General features: G+C 42.4%; 1 protein-coding gene across 7 annotated transcripts in view; it reads left to right on the top strand.

Moving 5' to 3' along the window:
• Window positions 1-19,523, top strand: part of SNAP23 (synaptosome associated protein 23) — a 43,840-nt gene that overhangs the window by 6,494 nt on the left and 17,823 nt on the right. Inside the window, exon 1 of one of the 7 annotated variants that reach the window (XM_047766587.1) lies at window positions 787-809. The exons of the other annotated variants lie outside the window; for them this stretch is intronic. The gene's annotated coding sequence lies outside the window, so the exon portion shown is untranslated. Of the gene's footprint in view, window positions 1-786; window positions 810-19,523 lie in introns of those variants that run through there. 7 annotated transcript variants of the gene reach the window in all.

Here is a 19,523-nt window from a genome sequence, read left to right as displayed (position 1 = left end):
GTAGCCACCGGCCTACACCAGAGCCACAGCAACACGGGATCCGAGCCGAGTCTGCGACCTACAGCACAGCTCACGGCAATGCCGAATTGTTAACCCACTGAGCAAGGCCAGGGATCGAATCCGAAACCTCATGGTTCCTAGTCGGATTTGTTAACCACTGTGCCACGACGGGAACTCCTGATCTTTCTGATTAATGCTTTTTAGTGGTACTTTCTCCCTCAGCGGTCTTGAATCATACGTTTTGGGAGTTCCCATTGTGGCACAGTGGTTAACAAATCCGACTAGGAACCATGAGATTTCAGGTTCCATCCCTGGCCTTGCTCAGTGGGTTAGGGATCCGGCATTGCCATGAGCTGTGGTGTAGGTCGAAGACGCTGCTTGGATCCCACATTGCTGAGGCTCTGGTGTAGGCTGGCGCAACAGCTGCGATTAGACCCCTAGCCTGGGACCCTCCATATGCCACTGGAAGCGGCCCTAGAAATGGCAAAAAGACAAAAAAAACCCAAACAAACCATGTGCTTCATTGCTCTTTGAAACCAAGATATTTAATAGATATGGTTCAGTGGTATACTTCTTGTATTTGCATAGTTTTCAAGCCTTGGTATAAGAATAGTTAAAGTTGTTCCTGTAGAAAGTAGAAAGGAAACTTGAGAGAGGAAGTAAAAGAAGGAAACTAACATTAGCATAAATAAGACGTCCTCTCATCTAAATGCCTTCAGGAAGAGTTAAATTTCCTAACCAGAACATGGATTCTTTTTGGCCAGACTGGAGTGCTTTAGGTATTTTGGAATACCGTGCACCCATACTTTGTGAGTATACATGTGAACATTTTTTCTTCTTTACTTCCTTTCTTCTTTGCATGTGTACACTTTTTATGTTTCATACTAAAAATGGAAAGTAAGAGTGAAATATATTCTTAAAAAAGTAAGCCCTTTTATGCAGTGAATTTCTGCTTCGTTCTCAGTATACTAACTTTTCTTCCATTCTTTGCGTTTATTCTCCATTATTCATCTTCAGCAGTCTTCATTTGGTAACTAGAATGGCACCTACTAACTCACAGCATGAGAAACCATGTCTGAGCAAAATATTCACCCCAACCATCCAAGTATTTTGGCTCTGATTCTGAGTTTATCTAGAAGCTTTCTGATTAGTTTCTCAAACATTTGAACTAGGAGTCAAACGCCACAGGCAACATAACAAATAACATGAATAATAATACACAGTTCATTAATAATTGTCATTTAATGAGTCTACTCTGTATTAGGCACTGTGCTAAGCACCTTATGTTACCTGTGCACTTTATTTCTGAAACAACCCTGAGAGGTAGAACTGTTATCCTAAAGAACAGGGAAATAGAGACTTGAATAGGTTAAGTAATTTGCCTAGGTACCCAAGCTAGGATAAACTCAGGATCTGTCTGATGTCAGCATTTATTATGAACCACTACATTATGGTCATTCACAGTTTCTTAAATTTTCTCATTTTATCTGAAAGTAGTAAGTTTAGTCACAGGAGAATTAATAACTGAAATTATATTCAACCCAGCTATGCTTTGACAATAGGTCAGATGGTCTTAGCCTCAACGCTAGCATGACTGTAGTCCTGCAGAGGCAGAATTTATTTGCATGAAACAACTGGAAGTTTAAGTGAAAAGGAAAACTATATGTTTGGAGGTAGTAGAGAAGAATGTTTTATTTTCCATATTCTAAATACAGTATAACATGAAATTCACATTTCAAAAGAAACAAAGGCAATTTTCTTGGCATAAAAATATGTTCCCTTACTTGATAGTAGATACTTGAAAAATGTTTGTGGAATGTATTGAAAGCGATGTATTCTAGGACTAGGGTTCCTTTCTGCCACGCCTTCAGACTAGGCAGGCTGCTGACTCCTCCTTGCTCTCCATCCATTGGCATTAGGCAGTTTTCAGCTCTCTTGGAGAGGTCATCATAGCTGGATGGTAGTTTTCAGCAGTTCTCTTCTGACAGCACTGGTCTGTAGTTTCCCTCTTCATTTGGACCCTAATCTATCTTGTTCTCTTAAGACCACAGTCCTGTGCTTCTCCTTTTCAGATACCATCAAGTCTGTTCCAAGAAGTACGCCCCACCCCTGCCACTTCCCCATTAAGGACTGTGTATTTTATTTTATTTATTTATTTATTTGTCTTTTTTTGCTATTTCTTTGCGCCGCTCCCGCGGTATATGGAGGTTCCCAGGCTAGGGGTCGAATTGAACCTGTAGCCACTGGCCTACGCCAGAGCCACAGCAACGCGAGATCCGAGCCGCATCTGCAACCTACACCACAGCTCACGGCAACGCCGGATCGTTAACCCACTGAGCAAGGGCAGGGACCGAACCCGCAACCTCATGGTTCCTAGTCGGATTCGTTAACCACTGCGCCACGACGGGAACTCCCAGGATTGTGTATTTTAGAGAGAGCCTAATAGTTACATATTATTCTCTTAGCATAAAGTTGGACTCGATGATCTCTGAGGTTTATTTCTATTCAGAGATTTCTCTGAGATGAGAAACAAACTTTGTTCATAGATAATTGGTTAATTAAGCAGAAATTTCTATAGGCTAGTGTTTTCCAAATGGTCATCCATGGAACCCTGGATTCTTTGAGATTAATAAAAGTATTCTTGGAAGGAAGGACTTTTTTTTCTGCTGCACTCATGGCGTGCAGAAATTCCTGGGCCAGGGATTGAATCCATGCCACAGCAGTGACAAGGACTGGGTCCTTAATCCACTATGCCACCAAGGAACTAGGATCTTATTTTGTTTTTTTGCCCCTTTTTAGGGCCGCACCCATGGATGGCATAAGGAAGTTCCAAGGCTAAGGGCAGAATCAGAGCTACAGCTGTGGGCCTAGCCACAGCCACAGCAACTCGGGATCCAAGCTGTGTCTGCAGCCTACACCACGGCTCACCGCAGTGCTGTATCCTCAACCCACCAAGCAAGGCCAGGGATCGAACCTGAAACCTCATGGTTCCTTGAGGTTTGTTTCTGCTGTGCCATGACTAGGATTTTATAGTAATATACATTCGAGTGGGATCAACAAAGTTAACAGATTACTTCACTGCCTCAGGATTTATTTCCAACCAAGAATTTAAGGAGCCAGCCGCTCTATAATGTAAGGATAAACATAAACACTAACTAGAAGAAGGAGTTCCCATTGTGGCTCAGCAGTTACGAACCCGATTAGTATTCATGAGGATGCAGGTTTGATCCCAGGCCTCCTCGCTCAGTGGGTTAAGTACCCAGCGTTGCCATGAGCTGTGGTGTAGGTCTCAGACGCGGCTCAAATCCTGCATTGCTTGGCTGTGGCGTGGGTTGGCAGAAAAAAAGGAAAGGAAACTTGGAATTTTGTCCCTTTAGGGAAAGACATATTTTCAGAATTCGGAGAATCTGGCATGAAAACTTTAATGCTTCAGGTCTGTTTCTTAACATGGTTGTTCTGTCTTGTTTTCCAATCACCATTCTTCTTCCTGGAGAAGAAAGGTGGTCCATTTGATGTAAAAAATAAAAAAAATAAAAATAAAAAAATTAAAAGTTTTTTATTTCAGTGATGCTTACTCTATAGCCACTACCATTTATTTTAACTAAATCCCTTAGATTTTATACTACGGCAGAAGATTGTTTGGCATAGGAAAAGCTACAAAATTAATGTTTTCCTTCCTGTCTTCCTTTTAATTCCTATTTATACTTTTTTCTTTTACTTTAGTATTCTTTTTTTTTTTTGTCTTTTTTGTTGTTGCTATTTCTTGGGCCGCTCCTGCGGCATATGGAGGTTCCCAGGTTAGGGGTCGAATCAGAGCTGTAGCCACCGGCCTACGCCAGAGCCACAGCAACTCGGGATCCGAGCCGCGTCTGCAACCTACACCACAGCTCACGGCAACGCCGGATCGTTAACCCACTGAGCAAGGGCAGGGACTGAACCCGCAACCTCATGGTTCCTAGTCGGATTCGTTAACCACTGCGCCACAACGGGAACTCCTTTTTTTTTTTTTTTTTTTTAACTTTTTAGGGCTGCAAAGCAGCGTGTGGAAGTTCTCAGATTAGGGGTCGGATTGAAGCTGCAGCTACCAGCCTACACCATAGCCAGAGCAATGCCAGTTCTGAGCTGCATCTGTAACCTACACCACAGTTCACAGCCAGATCCTTAACCCACTGAGCAAGGCCAAGGATTGAACCCTCATCCTCATGGATACTAATTGGGTTCCTTACCACTGAGCCACAATAGGAACTCCACCTTAATGTTCTTTCAAATAGTTTTTTTCCACCTTTAAGTCTTTTTTAAAATTTTTTCACTTTTTTAAAAGTTGAGATGTAATTCACATAACTTAAAATTCACCATTTAAATATGCCATTTAGTAGCTTTTTATATATTTATAAGGCTGTGTAGCTATCACCACTAATTCCAGAACCTTTCCATTTCCATCCCCCCACAGCAATCCCATACCTCCCCCAACCCTGGCAACTGCTAATATATTTTGCCTTTATGGATTTATCTATTCTAGACACTTTGTATAAATGGCATCATACAGTAGAGGGCCTTTTGTATCTGGCTTTGTTCACTAAGTATAATGCTTTAGAGGCTCATACATGTTGTAGCATATAACATTCCTTTTTATGGTTGAATGATATTCCATCATATGGACTTTTGAGTTTTTCCCTATTTTTTTTAATTGATGGTATAGTCGATTTACAATAATGCTTGAGTTTCAGCTGTAAAACATAGTGATTCAGGGTTTTTTTTCAAATTATATTCCGTTATGAGTTATTGTAAGATATTGACTATAATTCCCTGTGCTATACAGTAAATCTGTGTTGCTTATCTGTTTTATGTCTAGTAGTTTGTATCTGATAATCCCATGCCTCTAATTGCTCCCTGCTTTCCCTTTGGTAGCCGAAAGTTTATTTTCTATGTCTTTGAATCTGTTTCTATTTTGCATATAGATTCATTTGTATTACTTTTTAGATTCCACATATAAGTAACATATTTGTCTTTATCTGACTGATTTCACAAAGCATAGTAATTTCAAGGTCCATCCATTTTGCTGCAAGTGGCAATATTTCATTCCTTTTTTATAGCTGAGTAATACTACATTGTGTGTGTGTGTGTGTGTGTGTGTGTGTGCACACCACATCTTCTTAAATCAGTGGTCTGTTCATGGGCACTTGGGGTTCTTCCATGTCTTGGCTATTGTAAATAGTGCTATTGTGAACACTGGGGTATGCCTGTCTTTTCAAATTAGAGTTTTCATTTTTTCTAGAGATATACCCAGGAGTAGCATTGCTGGATCATATGGTAGCTCTAGTTTTAGTTTTTTAAGGAACCACTATGCTGTTCTCCATGGTGGCTGCACCAATTTATGTTCCCGCAACAGTGTATGAAAGTTCCTTGTTCTCCACATCCTCGCCAGCATTTATTATTTGTAGACTTTTTGTTGATGGCCATTCTGACCTATGTGAGGTGGTAACTCATTGTAGTTTTGTTTTGCATGTCGCTAATAATTAGTGATGTGCCTCTTGGCCATCTGTCTGTCTTAAAAAAGAGAGAAATGTCTATTTATGTCTCTGTTTAGCCCATTCTTTTTGATTGTTTTTTTTTAATTATTGATTTTTATGAGCTTATTTGAATGTTTTGGATGTTAACCCCTTGTTGGTCGCATCATTTGCAAATATTTCCTCCCATTCCTTAGGTTGTCTTTTCGTTTTGTTGATGGTTTTTCTTTTGTTATGAATAAGCTTTTAAGTTTAATTAGGTCCCATTTGTTATTTTTACTTTTATTTCTTTTGCCTTGGGAGACAGACAGATCTAAGAAGATATTGGTAATTCCTATTGTGGCTCAGCAGGTTAAGAACCTGACATAGGAGTTCCTGTGGTGGCTTAGTGGTAATGAACCCAACTAGTATCCATGAGGGCACAGGATCAATTCCTGGCCTTGCTCAGTGGGTTAAGGATCTGGCATTTCTGTGAGCTGCAGTATAGGTCATACCCTGTTCAGATCTGGGCATTGTTGTGGTTGTGGCACAGGCTGGTGACTGTGGCTCTGATTTGACCCCAACCTAGGAACTTCCATATACTTCAGCTATAACCCTAAAAAGAAAAAAACAAAACAAAACCCGACATAGTGTCTGTGAGGATGCGAATTCAATCCCTGGCCTAGCTCAGTGGGTTAAAGATCTGTCATTGCCACAAGCTACGGTGCAGGTTGCAGACACAGCTTGTTTTTTGTTTTTTGTTTTTTTTTGTCTTTTTGCTATTTCTTTGGGCCGCTCCCGCGGCATGTGGAGGTTCCCAGGCTAGGGGTCTAATCGGAGCTGTGGCCGCCAGCCTACGCCAGAGCCACAGCAACGCAGGATCTGAGCCGCGTCTGCAACCTACACCACAGCTCACGGCAACGCCGGATCGTTAACCCACTGAGCAGGGGCAGGGACCGAACCCTCAACCTCATGGTTCCTAGTCGGATTCGTTAACCACTGCGCCACGACAGGAACTCCAGCTTGTTTTGTCTGATATGAATATTGCTACTCTCACTTTCATGTTGTTTTCATTTGCATTAAATGTATTTTTCCATCCCCTCAGTTTTAGTCTGTGTCTTTTGCCCTAAAGTGAGTCTCTTGTAGGCAACATATTGCGGGTTCTTGTTTTTTAATTCAATCTACGACTCTGGTCTTTTTTTTTTTTTTTTTTTGTCTTTTCCAGGGCCGAACCTGCTGCATACAAAGGTTCCCAGGCTAGGGGTCTAATTGGAGCCGTAGCTGCCGCCCTGTGCCACAGCCACAGCAACACCAGATCCGAGCCGCGTCTGTGACCTACACTACAGCTCACAGCAACTCGGGATCCTTAATCCATTGAGCAAGGCCAGGGATCGAACCTGCAACCTCATGGTTCCTAGTTGGATTTGTTAGCCACTGAGCCACGACGGGAACTCCCGACTATGGTCTTTTTTTTTTTTTTTTTGTCTTTTTGCTATTTCTTGGGCCGCTCCTGCGGCATATGGAGATTCCCAGGCTAGGGGTCGAATCGGGGTTGTAGCCGCTGGCCTATGCCAGAGCCACAGCAACTCGGGATCCGAGCCGCATCTGCAACCTACACCACAGCTCACGGCAACACCGGATCGTCAACCCACTGAGCAAGGGCAGGGACCGAACCCGCAACCTCATGGTTCCTAGTCAGATTCGTTAACCACTGCGCCACGACGGGGACTCCCGACTATGGTCTTTTGATCAGAGCATTTAGTCCATTGACATTTAGAGTAATTATTGATCAGTATGTACTCATTATCATTTTAAACCTTGTCTTCCAGTTGTTTTTGTAGTTCTCTGTTCATTTCTTCTTTTGGTTTCTTCTTTTGTGGTTTAATGGTTTTGATTTGTTTGTACCCTGGATTTCAAGTATATTGACCCATGAGTATATCTGTTTGCTTTGAACTGATAATCATACAAGTTCAAGTCCCAAATTTTTATTCTCCCTCCTCTATATTTTGTGATTTCGATGTCCTATTTTACATCTTCATGCTTATTCTTTTGCTGTTAATTATAGTTATAATTGCTTTTATAAAATTTTTGGATTGTTTTTTAATCTATATATTGGCTTATCTAAGTGATCTTCAGTTCTTTTATATATTTGCCTTTCCTGTTGTAATTCTCCCTTTACTATAGCTTTTGCTTCTTTTCCATTTAGAGAATATCCTATTTAGAGAAGACCCTACTTTTTTAAACTAGGTTTAGCATTGCTGTATTCTTTTAGTTTTTGCTCATCTGAGAGATTCTTTATCTGTCTGCCCTTCTATTCTAAATGATAATCTTGCTGGGTAGACTATTCTAGGTTACAGGTTTTTCCTTTCAGTACTTTCTTTTATTTTTTATTTTTATTTTTGTTTTTAGAGCTGCACCTGAGGCATTTGGAAGTTCCCAGGTAGGGGGCAATTTGGAGCTATAGCTGCTGGCCTACACCATAGCAATACAGGATCTCAGCCACGTCTGTGACCTACACTGCAGCTTGTGGCAATGCCAGATCCTTAACCCACAGAGTGAGGCCAGGGACCAAACCTGCATCCTTGCAGATACTAGTCAGGTTCCTAACCTACTGAGCCACAACAGGAACTGCCCTTTTCAGTAGTTTGAATATATCATGCCACTTCCTTCTGGCCTGCAAAGTTTCTGCAGAGAAACCAGAAGATAGTCTTATAGGGTTTCCCTTTTAACTGATTCTGTTTTTTTCTTTCTCCTTTTCTTTAACTATGCCATTTTAATTAAGATATATCTTGGTATGGGTCTCTTTGGGTTCATCTCGTTTGGGACCCTCTGTGCTGCTGTACCTGTGTCACATTCCTCTTTACATTTGGGAAGTTTTCAGCCATAATTTCTTCAAATACGTTTTTCAGTCCATTTCTCTCTCTTTTATGGAACCCCTATTATGTGTAGATAGGCACATTTTCCATAGATCTTGAATGTTGTTTTCTTTTTCTTTTCATTTTTCTTTCTGCCTGCTGTTCTGGCTCAGTGATTTCTGTTATTCTGTCTTCCAGATCACTTACTTGTTTTTGTGTCATTTAGTCAGCTATTTATTGTTATTAGATTGCTTTTTATCTCATCAATTGATTTATCAACTTTAGACTGGTTCATTTTTGTAGTTTCTAGTACTTTGCTAAAATAATATGCATTTCTGGAGTTCCCATTGTGGTGCAGTCTGCTTTTTTTTTTTTTTTTTTTTGTCTTTTGCCATTTCTTGGGCCGCTCCTGCGGCATATGGAAGTTCCCAGGCTAGGGGTCAAATCGGAGCTGTAGCCACCGGCCTACACCAGAGCCACAGCAAAGCGGGATCCAAGCCGCGTCTGCAACCTACACCACAGCTCACGGCAATGCCAGATCCTTAACCCACTGAGCAAGACCAGGGATCAAACCCGCAACCTCATGGTTCCTGGTCGGATTTGTTAACCACTGCACCATGATGGGAACTCCTCTGTCAATCTTTTTTTTAAAGTTTCTTCACGTAAATTTATTATTATTTTTATCAATCATCTTTCTTAATTCAGATCTTTTTTTTTCTTTTTACAGCCGCATCTGCAGCATATGATGATTCCTGGGTTAGGGGTCGAATGGGACCTGCAGCTGAGGCCTACACCACAAGCCACAGCAATTCGAGATCTAAACCACGTTTGTGACCTATGCCACAGCTTGTGACAATGCTGGATCCCTAACCCACTGAGCAAGGTCAGAGATCGAACCCACATCCTCATGGGCACTATTTCCAGTTTTTAACCTGCTGAGCCACAATAGGAACTCCTTAATTCGTTTTTTTTTTTGTTTTGTTTTATTTGCTCTTTAGGGCTGAACCAGCAGCATATGGAAATTCCCAGGCTAGGGGTTGAATCATAGCTGCAGCTGCTGGCCTATGCCACATACAACCACAGCAACTTGGGATCCGAGCCGCATCTGCGACCTCCTCCACAGCTCATGGCAACGCTAGATCCTTAACCCACTGAGCGAGGCCAGGGATTGAATCAAGTCCTCTTGGATACTAGTCAGGTTCGTTCCTGCTGAGCCATGACTAGAACCTGAACTCCTAATTCAGTTATTTTTATTACCACTTTTGAATTCAGGATCTGATGGACTGGTGAGCTCTGTTTCATTATTTGTTCTTTCAGGGGATTTCTCTTGCTCTTTCAGTTGGGAGTAATTCTTCTGCCTTTTCATTTTACTTTCTTTGTCTCTGTGTTTCTCTATAAGGAGAATCAGTTATCGCTATGGTCTTGGAGGGGTGTTTTCATGTGGTAGTGTCCCTGTGTAGATTGTGTGTGTCCACTGACTTTGTGTGAGCATTGGTTTTTGTTTGGCCAAGCACATGGCATGTGGAAGTTCCCTGGGCCAGGGATTGAACCCTCATCACAGCAGTAACAACCAGAGCTTTAATCTGCTGGGCCACCAGGAAACTCCAAAAGGAGTCTTTTTTTTTTTTTTTTTTTGTTGACCCATGAGCATATGGAGGCCCCAGGCCAGAGATCAGAGCAGACCTAGGCTGCAGCTGCAGCAACGCCAGATCCTTTACCCCGTTGTGTCAAGCCAGGGATCGAAGCTGCGTCCTGGCTCTGCAGAGATGCCACCAATCCCATTGTGCCACATTGGGAACTCTTGAGGGTTGGTTTTGATATGGGCACCAGCCACATCTTTCTTCAGTGTGTGTTAGCCATTATCCCCTGATAGGAGGTCTGTAGTTGGTGTTGGAGGGTCTAAAGCCTCTGTGGGATGTCAGCCAGGATTTCCTTCCTGCTCCTTGGCTGCCCTGTCAGGGGCAGGGTCTCCTCTCTCGTTGTTGGAATAGAAGCCCTAAGGGTTGGGGTGGTGGATCAGGCTCTGTTACCCTTGAGTGCGTGCCTTGCCCCAAAGGTGGTGATTGCAGAAGTGGGTGATGCCTGTGCACTCACAGAGGACCAGTGGCACTACGTCAGTGCATATAGGCATTCATGGCTCTGCTTAGAAGCAGCCCAGGGACATGTCCCTTCCTGTATTGTATTCATCTCAGATCTAATGCTAAGCTGTGATGTGGAGTAGGTGGGGCCAGAGCATTCACTATGCTGGAACTGAGGGTCAGGACATTGCTAGGGCATTCTCCCTAGGAGACTGACACTAGGTACTGCTGACCCAACCCAGACCACACCCTAGGCCCCCCATGCTGTCTCTGTATAGCTAGATGGAGTTCTGTCATAGGGCCTGTCTGCCTAAGCCGCTGCACACTCCTGTGGTGCTACCCCATGTTTGCACTGACAGTGGCCGCCACCCTATTCAGATCACACCCCAGGCTCCATGGTCTGTGCCTGTGTAGCTAGACATAGTTTTTGCCCAGATCTTGCACTCTGCTGTGGTATGGAGTGAGTGGGTCCATGGCATTCACTCCATTCGGATTGAGGAGTGCAGAGCAGCAGCAGCCACTAGAGCAAGGCTCTCTCCGCTCTGATTATTGGTGAGCCAGCACACTTGCACTCCTTGTAAGGAGGGTCTAAGCTTCTCTAGTGCCACCTTTCTACCATGGTGGCATATCTCCTCTGCCAGGACCCCAGGACTGCTAGGATGCCCAGATTGTGGTTTGATCTGCTCATTCCCCAGCGCAGGGGACCACCCATGCAGACCTTCTCTTCCTTTCAGCTCCTTGTCAGGGGTGAAGATCCCTGAAGCCTTTGTTCCTTCCTACCTGGTGACGTGATCTTCTCTTGAAGCTTTGGTTGTATAGTTCTGCCAGTTTCTAGCAGTTTTCCTTGAGAATTTTCCCCATGTAGATACATTTTTGATGTGTTTGTTGGGGGATTGAGGTCTACATCCTCCTACACTGCCAACTTGATCTCCCTATGGGGAGTTCCCTACTTTTTGGCTATTATGAATAATGCTTATTTGAACTTTGGTTTACAAGTTTTCATGTGGACATATATTTTAATTTTCCTCTAATATATGTAGGAATGAAATTGCTGGATCATATTGTACTTCTGTGTTTAACTTTTTTTTCTTTTTTTTTTTCTTTTTAGGGCCATACCTGCGGCAAGTAGAAGTTCCCAGGCTAGGGGTTGAATCAGAGCTACAGTCTGCGACCTCCACCACAGTTCACTGCAACACCAGATCCTTAACCCACTGAGCAAGGGCAGAGATCGAACCTGCATCCTTATGAATCCTAGTCAGGTTTGTTACCACTGAGCCACAACGGAACTCCCCTGTGTTTAACTTTTTGAAGCGTAAGTTGTTCTTGTCCTGCGTCATTAAATGCTCTCTATGTTTTTCCTTCTTTAGGTACCAGAGTTGTAACGGGTAGGATATCATCCATTAGTGTTTTTGTGTATAACAAAACCTTTCACCTGAATTAGTGGTTTTCAAGCCTGGCTACACATTGGAATCACCTGGGGATCTTTAAAACTAACTGATGTCTGACTCTCACCCCCCCAGAGATTCTGATCCAATTAGTGTGAGGTCCCACTTTGGCCTCCATATTTATAAAGGCTCATCAGTTGATAATAATGTGTAGCCAAGGCTGGGAACCTTTAAAATGTATTCTAAGCCTGGGGTTAGACTTGCTACTTGAAAAGCAGAAGACAGGGACTTCATGTATATTCAGATTGACCGTTGAACAGCCTGGGTTTAAACCGGACGACTCCACTTAAGAAACCAAAAACCAAAACCCAGATTGGGACTTGAACCCACTGTTTTTTAATTAGAATCACTTACCTGGTTCTGGACTTACTGAGGCTCAGGTTCTTTGTGTCTCAGCACAGAAGGAATTCAGCAACAGACTGAGTGATAGGCAAGAAATAGATTTATTAAGATAGGACACTAGTGAGAGATAAAAGCAGGCAGGTGAAGAGGCTCTGAAGAATTAGGTGGGGCTACATTTTTATAATCCAGGGAGAGTGGGAAGAGGGAAAAGACCGCCTTGGAGTTCCTGATGTGGTGCAGCGGAAACAAATCCGACCGGTAACATGAGGTTGTGGGTTCGAACCCTGCCCTCACTCAGTGGGTTAAGGATCCGGCGTTGCTCTGAGCTGTGGTGTAGATCACAGATGTAGCTAGATCCCATTTTGCTGTGGCTGTGGCAGCAGCTGTAGCTCTGATTTAACCCCTAGCCTGGGAACTTCCATATGCTGCAGATGCAGCCCTAAAAAGCCCCCCCCCCCAAAAAAAAGACTGCCTTCTTCCTCCTTCTTCGAGTGGATGTCAGGCTTACCTCACTAGCTCTTCCTCACATTGGGTAAGAGAGTGTCTGACCATGTGAAGTCAGATTAGGACTGTCATAGTGCTTATTCCAATCAGCAGAAGGGTAGTAACATGTGCTAAAATATGTTAAATTATCTCAGTTTTTCATTTAACGAGGATCTCCTACTTTGGAATGTCATCTTCCCCTTAAATTCCTGTCCTTGGTCCTAAGGATCATTGTCTTGCTGAACTTAAATGCAGGCCTCATTTTATCTTTCACTTGATGACTTGAGGCATATCTCATACTTTTATTTGTGGTTTTATAGTTAAGCAAGATCACTTAACTGATGGCTTTCTTGAGTGATTATTTACTTATTTGTTTATGTTTTGTCTTTTTTAAGGGCTGCATCTGCGGCATATGGAGGTTCCCAGGCTAGGGGTCTAATTGGTGCTGTAGCCACAGCCACAACCACAGCCACAGCAACACCAGATTCGAACCACGTCTGCAACCTACACCACAGCTCAGGCAACGCCAGATCCTTTACCCACTGAGCAAGGCCAGGAATCAAACCTGCAACCTCATGGTTCCTAGTCAGATTCGTTAACCTATGAGCCATGACAGGAACTCCATTAACTTGCAGTAGTCTTTCAAAGTTCCCATGGTTTCCCTCTCTACCTATGGACCCCTACTGGGACTTCTATAGCTTCCTGTGTAACTATCCTATTCTATCCCTATCATTTATACTCTATATTTTACTCTGTATGTCTATATTTTTTGCCAGTACATACCTACTACATTACCAGCCTAACCCTGTTTTGTTCAAGGGTCAACTGTACTTTTTTTTGGGCAAAGCTACTACTTTGAATATCTTGATAACATGGCTTTCTACTCTCCATTTAATATGTGTAATAGCAACTGAAAACAAATACTCTGTGTACAGTCTGCCTGTTTTTCCTCCTGGCTCTACTGTGTGAGCTCACAAAAGTTGCTTAACCTCACTGTTCTTTAGTTTGTACATCTGTGAACTGTGGGATTAAATCGTGTTTGCTTTGGTCTTATTGTTTGTGTGTCCTTCCCTCCAAAATTAAAAGTTAAAATCCTAACGTAATAATGTGATGATGTTAGTAGGTCGGGTCTTTGGGAGGTGCTTAAACTATGAAGGTGGACCCCTCACTAATGAGATTAGTGTCTTAAAAAAGAGACCCCAGAGAGCTCCTGGCCCCTCCCACCATGTGAGGATGCAGCAGGTTTGTGTGAGCTCTAAAACACCAGAGAGCCCTCTCAAGAACTTTCAAAACACCCAGTCTGTGCTTGTAAGGATGAAATGAATGTGTGTGTGTATGTATTTGTATATTTGTAAGTATTTCTTAGAATAGTATCTTGCATGTATAATGCTTTATAAGTATTAACTATTATAGTTACTTTGAGTCCTCTCAATCCCTTACCCACTACCTAGACTTTAAAAATCGTTGAGTAGAGATTATGTAAAAAGTTAGCTGCCATTTAAAATTGGTGTATTTTTGAAATTTTTTCATAATAGGAAGTTGAGAAAGTAGCGTAGTGACCTTTCATGTGTTATTCACCCAGCTTTAGCAGTCATGGCCAACCTTGCTCCCTCTATACACCCACCCATTTCCCCACCTCCAAATTATTTTAAAGCAAATCCTACAGGCTCTCATTTAAATAGCCTCTAATTTCATACATTTTCTTTGAATCCCTGAGGGTGCTGATTGTAGAATTAGAGAACCAGGATACATTGGAGGTGAGGGGCCATGACAGGAGACTGACTGTATTCCTGAACTCCAGGGTGGAGCTGTTGTAAATTTTCTATTCCAGCTCAGTTGTCTGCTTCTTTATAGGATCTTCTTATCCACTTATTATTTTGCCATGAAAGTACTAAGAACGTATTCAGACCCCATTAGAACCCATTCGTAGCACCTTGTGTGAAATATGTTTCCCACCCAGTCAAACCATTACAAGGGCCTTTGCTCTAAACATCTTTTAGCAGGACATTTAGGACAGATTTTTCTACTATATTATTTCTATACTTTCATGGTTGGGATGGGTGATCATCAGTTAGTGGATGGAAATGTTGCCATAGATTACACTTGCTGTGAATATGTGCCAACTGGAAGATCTTTCTCAAGAGAGGCTGAGGATTGGGAGTTCCCATTGTGGCTCAGCAGGTTAAGAACCCTACTAGTATCTGTGAGGATGCAGGTTGGATCCCTGGCCTTGCTCAGTGGGGATTAAGGATTTGGCATTGCCGCAGGCTATGGGGTAGGTCACAACTGTGTCTGGGATCTGGTGTTGCTGTGGCTGTAGTGTAGGTTGGCAGCTGCATATCTGATTCAACGCCTAGCCTGGGAACCTCCATATGCCATGGGTACGGCCTTTGAAAGGGGGGGGAAAATTGGGAGGCTAAGAATTGATATTATGCTTATAAAGTAGGGTCTATAATTTATTCTTTGTCCTTAATTTCTCCAGCCTTATAAATCTGTTTTCTTGGTTGTCATAAGGTATCATATTTTTCTTTTTTTTTTGGTCTTTTTAGGGCCGCAGACCATCCTTGGTTTCATAGTAGATCCAGACTTGAATAATAGATCTGCTCTTGACTGACTCATTTACCTTGAGCAAATTACTTGCTTAAACTGAGCTTTAGTTTCTCCACCTCTAAAGTGGTATAACAAATAATGACATATACAAATACTTAGTAGGCTATGTGACATGTAGTATGTTCTCAGTGAACATTTCTCCCTCCCTTCTCCCCCCATCACCAAGGTTTATGATAGAAATTAAGAAAGGCAAATTAGGGAGTTCCCGTCGTGGCGCAGTGGTTAACGAATCCCACTAGGAACCATGAAGTTGCAGGTTCGGTCCCTGCCCTTGCTCAGTGGGTTAACGATCCGGCGTTGCCATGAGCTGAGCTGTAGGTTGCAGACACGGCTCGGATCCCGCGTTGCTGTGGCTCTGGCGTAGGCCGGTGGCTGCAGCTCCGATTCGACCCCTAGCTTGGGAACCTCCATATGCTGCTGGAGCGGCCCAATAAATAGCAAAAAGATGACCAAAAAAAAAAAAAGGCAAATTAGGAGTTTACTAGTAAGCCCAAATGAACTATAGTAAGGGAAATATGGTATAGGAGCACTGAGAAAAATACGGCATTTTCATCTCAAAGGCACACAATTTGCATAGTGTATTAAGTTCCCAGGAGCATTGGGAAAATGACATATTTAATCTATTAGATTCTATCTAGGAAAAAACAGTTTAATGGGATTTTTGTACCAAATGATGTTTCATTTTTCTTCCCCTCCCCATTCTGTAATTCTCTAACATTCTGGATAGCCTTTCTTGACTCCCTGAGAAAAACTTCTGGAGATAATCAATATGAATAAAACTATATAGCTAATTCTAAGTTGCACCTTGCCTGACACTTCTGAGCAGTTTAGTTAAGGCTAAAAGAGCCTGGGGAGTATTATTCTTTGTCTCTTTTGGCCTTCCTCTTACAATTCTGCTTTGTCTTTGTCCCATTTACTGTAATCATGTGCTCAAATCCCTGCTAGATAGCTCTGGCCTGATATCAGCATGTCAGACATGTGAGAACTTTACAGATCTGTTTCTTGTCTTGTGTGTCATCTATCTGCTCAGGGAGGAAAAAAAAGAAGTACTAGGCAGCACTTTGAGTTCCCTGAAAGGGTGTGGCCTACAAAATGATATCATTTGCTATGCCAGGAATGACTCTTCACATCCACTTCACAGCTGTATCTGCCTTTTTTTTTTTTTTTTTTCTTTTGGCTGCACCCATGGCATATGCAAGTTCCTGGGCCAGACCTGGAACCCAAGCCACAGCAGCAACCGAGCCACAGCAGTGACAACACTGGATCCTTATTCTGCTGAGCCCCGGGGAACGCTTATATTTGCTTTTTTTGGATAATTAAAGGCAGGACTCTTGGAATCTTCAAGTTTGACAGGTCAGTTTTGCATCCAAGCCTCTCTTTGAACCTACATGAAATTTTGCTCATATTTACTAAGAGAAATAGCAAATATTGACTTATAATTGGCAAGAATCACCTCTTGGAGTAGAATTACAAAATTGTACAATTTGAGGAATCTGAGCTTCCTTACTCCCAAAATATCTTCCTCCCCATAGGAAAATGTATTGGAAAACATGACTAGGGATACTAATTCCACATACTAATTGGTTAATGAGTATGGCCTTTTTTTTTTTTTATCATTTTCTGCTCTGTAGGGCATGTGGGAGTTTTACATGAGAGGGATAGATAACTTTGGAGCATACTCCCTGGGAAGGACAGACTTTGAAATGTTTCTTGTTGGGGTGCTAGGAAGTAAAAAGAGAAGCGTAAGGCTGCCTGGGAAGGCAGATGTGAATATTAGAGAAAGGAGGGATGTACAAGAAAGGTGAGAGGGTAGAAAGCAACTTCTTTTTCTTTTTATAATTAGAATTATGAAAGATTGACAAAAGAGAACTATAGCATGAACATGTGTGATTAAAGCTAAAGTCTCATAAACAATTAGCAAAGCAATAAATCATGGTTCTATTTAGGCATCTATCAATGAATAGTTCTTAATTTAAGAAAGACCTTTATCTCTTGACTATGTATCTTATATATCAGCCTTTTGCCAGAACTACAGTCCTGTTATGGCAGGCAAGACATGAGATTAAATTTTCAACTTTTAGTAACAGTAATTTTAATATTAATAATAATTTTATGAACCTTAATGTCTTTAATCAAGCCTAAAAATCTTAATTAAATCTTGAAACAGCTGCGGCAATGGAATTATAAACAGGACTCTTAATGTAATGCCTTCCTGTCCTGGGACTATATGATATTGCTGCTTTTTGTTTAGGTAGGTCTTTTTTTTTTTTAGGGCTGCACCCACGGCATATGGAAGTTCCCAGGCTAGGGATCTAATCAGAACTATAGTTGCCAACCTACACCACAGCTCACAGCAACACCAGATCCTAACCCACTGAGAAAGGCCAGGGATCGAACCCTCGTCCTCTTGGATACTAGTTGGGCTCATTACTGCTGAGCCACAACAGGAACTTCCTGTTATTAGATAGTTCTAGTAAAAGTGTTGTTAGCTATGGATGCGACTAAAAAGATCTGTATGTGACTAGCAGGCCATTCCGGATCATAAATGTGTAATGGCAGATTTTGGTTTGTGGATCTATTAGATGTAGCTTTGTTTCTAAGATCCTCTTCAAACACTTAGAAAGTACGCCTTGTTTTTCTACTTATTTATTTTTCTACTCATTTATTCATTCAGAACACATTTACTGGCGTACTAGCTGTCCAATCCTGTTAGGTGTTAGAGGTACGAAGATAGAGTCCTTGCCAAGAGTTCAGTCTAGTGCAGTCACAGTTAACAAGGTTTCCTGTTTGTCAGTGAATGCACTCCATGGCACAATTTCTCAACCTTAGCACTTTGACATTTTGAGCCAGATGATTCTTTGTTTTGGGGGCGGGTGCTGTTCCAAGAAGTATTATAGGATGTTTAATAGCATCCCTGGCCTCGACCAATTAGATGCCAATAATACTACTCCTCCCCTCCTCCCAACCCCCCAACTCCTGACAATCAAAAAATTCTCCATACATTGCCAAATGTTTCCTGGGGATAAATGCAGAATGTAAACCAAGGGCTTTGGTAAAATTGGTTTTCAAAAATTTAATACAGGAGTTCCTGTTGTGACTCAGTGGTATGAACTTGATTAGTATCCATGAGGACACAGGTTTGATCTCTGGCCTCACGCAGTGGATCCAGGATCCATGTTGCTGTTTGTTAGCTGTGGTATAAGTCGCAGACATAGCTTGGATCCCAAGTTGCTGTGACATAGGCCAGTGGCTACAGCTTCGATTCGACCCCTAGCTTGGGAACTTCCATAAGCCACAAATTTGGCCCTAAAAAGACTAAAAAAAAAAAAAAATTAATACAAAGCTAGCAAATGTAGGAGTTCTCTTGTGGATCAGCAGGTTAAGGATCTGGCTTTGTCAATGCAGCAGTTCAGGTAGCTGTTAAGGCATGGGTTTGATCCCTGGCCTGGAAACTTCCACATGCCACAGGTGTGACCAAAAAGCTAGCAAATGTAATGAAAACGACCTAGATAAGTCATACAGTGCATTACTCCAGTGACTGCTCAAAGAGGAATACTACACAGCAGTATCACTGTTGATAATTAGAAGGCAGGACTTCACTAAAACAACAAACAGTACAGTAGTTGGGAAGGGAGAGTCTACTTTTAATAAAAACTTTAGTTTTGGAGTTCCTGTCATGGCTTAGCGGTAATGAACCTGATTAGTATCCATGAAGGATGTGGGTTGCATCCCTAGCCTTGCTCAGTGGGTTAAGGATATGGCATTGGCCTTGAGCTGTGGTATAGGTCACAGACACTGCTCAGATCTGATTGCTGTGGCTGTGGTGTAGGCCAACAGCTGTACCGATTCTACCCCTAGCCTGGGAACTCCATATGCCACAGGCACAGCCCTAAAAACCAAAGAACAAAAAACCAAAAGCTTTTAATTATTTTCTGAGCTCCTTGTATCAACATTATCCTTTTCTTGTTAAGAATGAAGCATTTCGGGAGTTCATCGTGGCTTAGGGGTTACCGAATCCAACTAGGAGCCATGAGGTTGCGGGTTCGATCCCTCACCTTGCTCAGTGGGTCAAGCTGTGAGCTGTGGGGTGGGTCAAGCTGTAGGGTAGGTCACAGATGCGGCTTGGATCCCAAGTTGCACTGGCTGTGGTGTAGGCTGTGGCTACAGCTTCGATTAGACCCCTAGCCTGGGAACTTCCATATGCCACCGATGTGGCCCTAGGAA

This window comes from Phacochoerus africanus, chromosome 2 (assembly GCF_016906955.1).
Source record: "Phacochoerus africanus isolate WHEZ1 chromosome 2, ROS_Pafr_v1, whole genome shotgun sequence".
Classification (NCBI taxonomy): domain Eukaryota; kingdom Metazoa; phylum Chordata; class Mammalia; order Artiodactyla; family Suidae; genus Phacochoerus; species Phacochoerus africanus.
The sequence above is the reverse complement of the archived record's forward strand: the minus strand, read 5'-3'. Positions and strand labels throughout refer to the sequence as shown.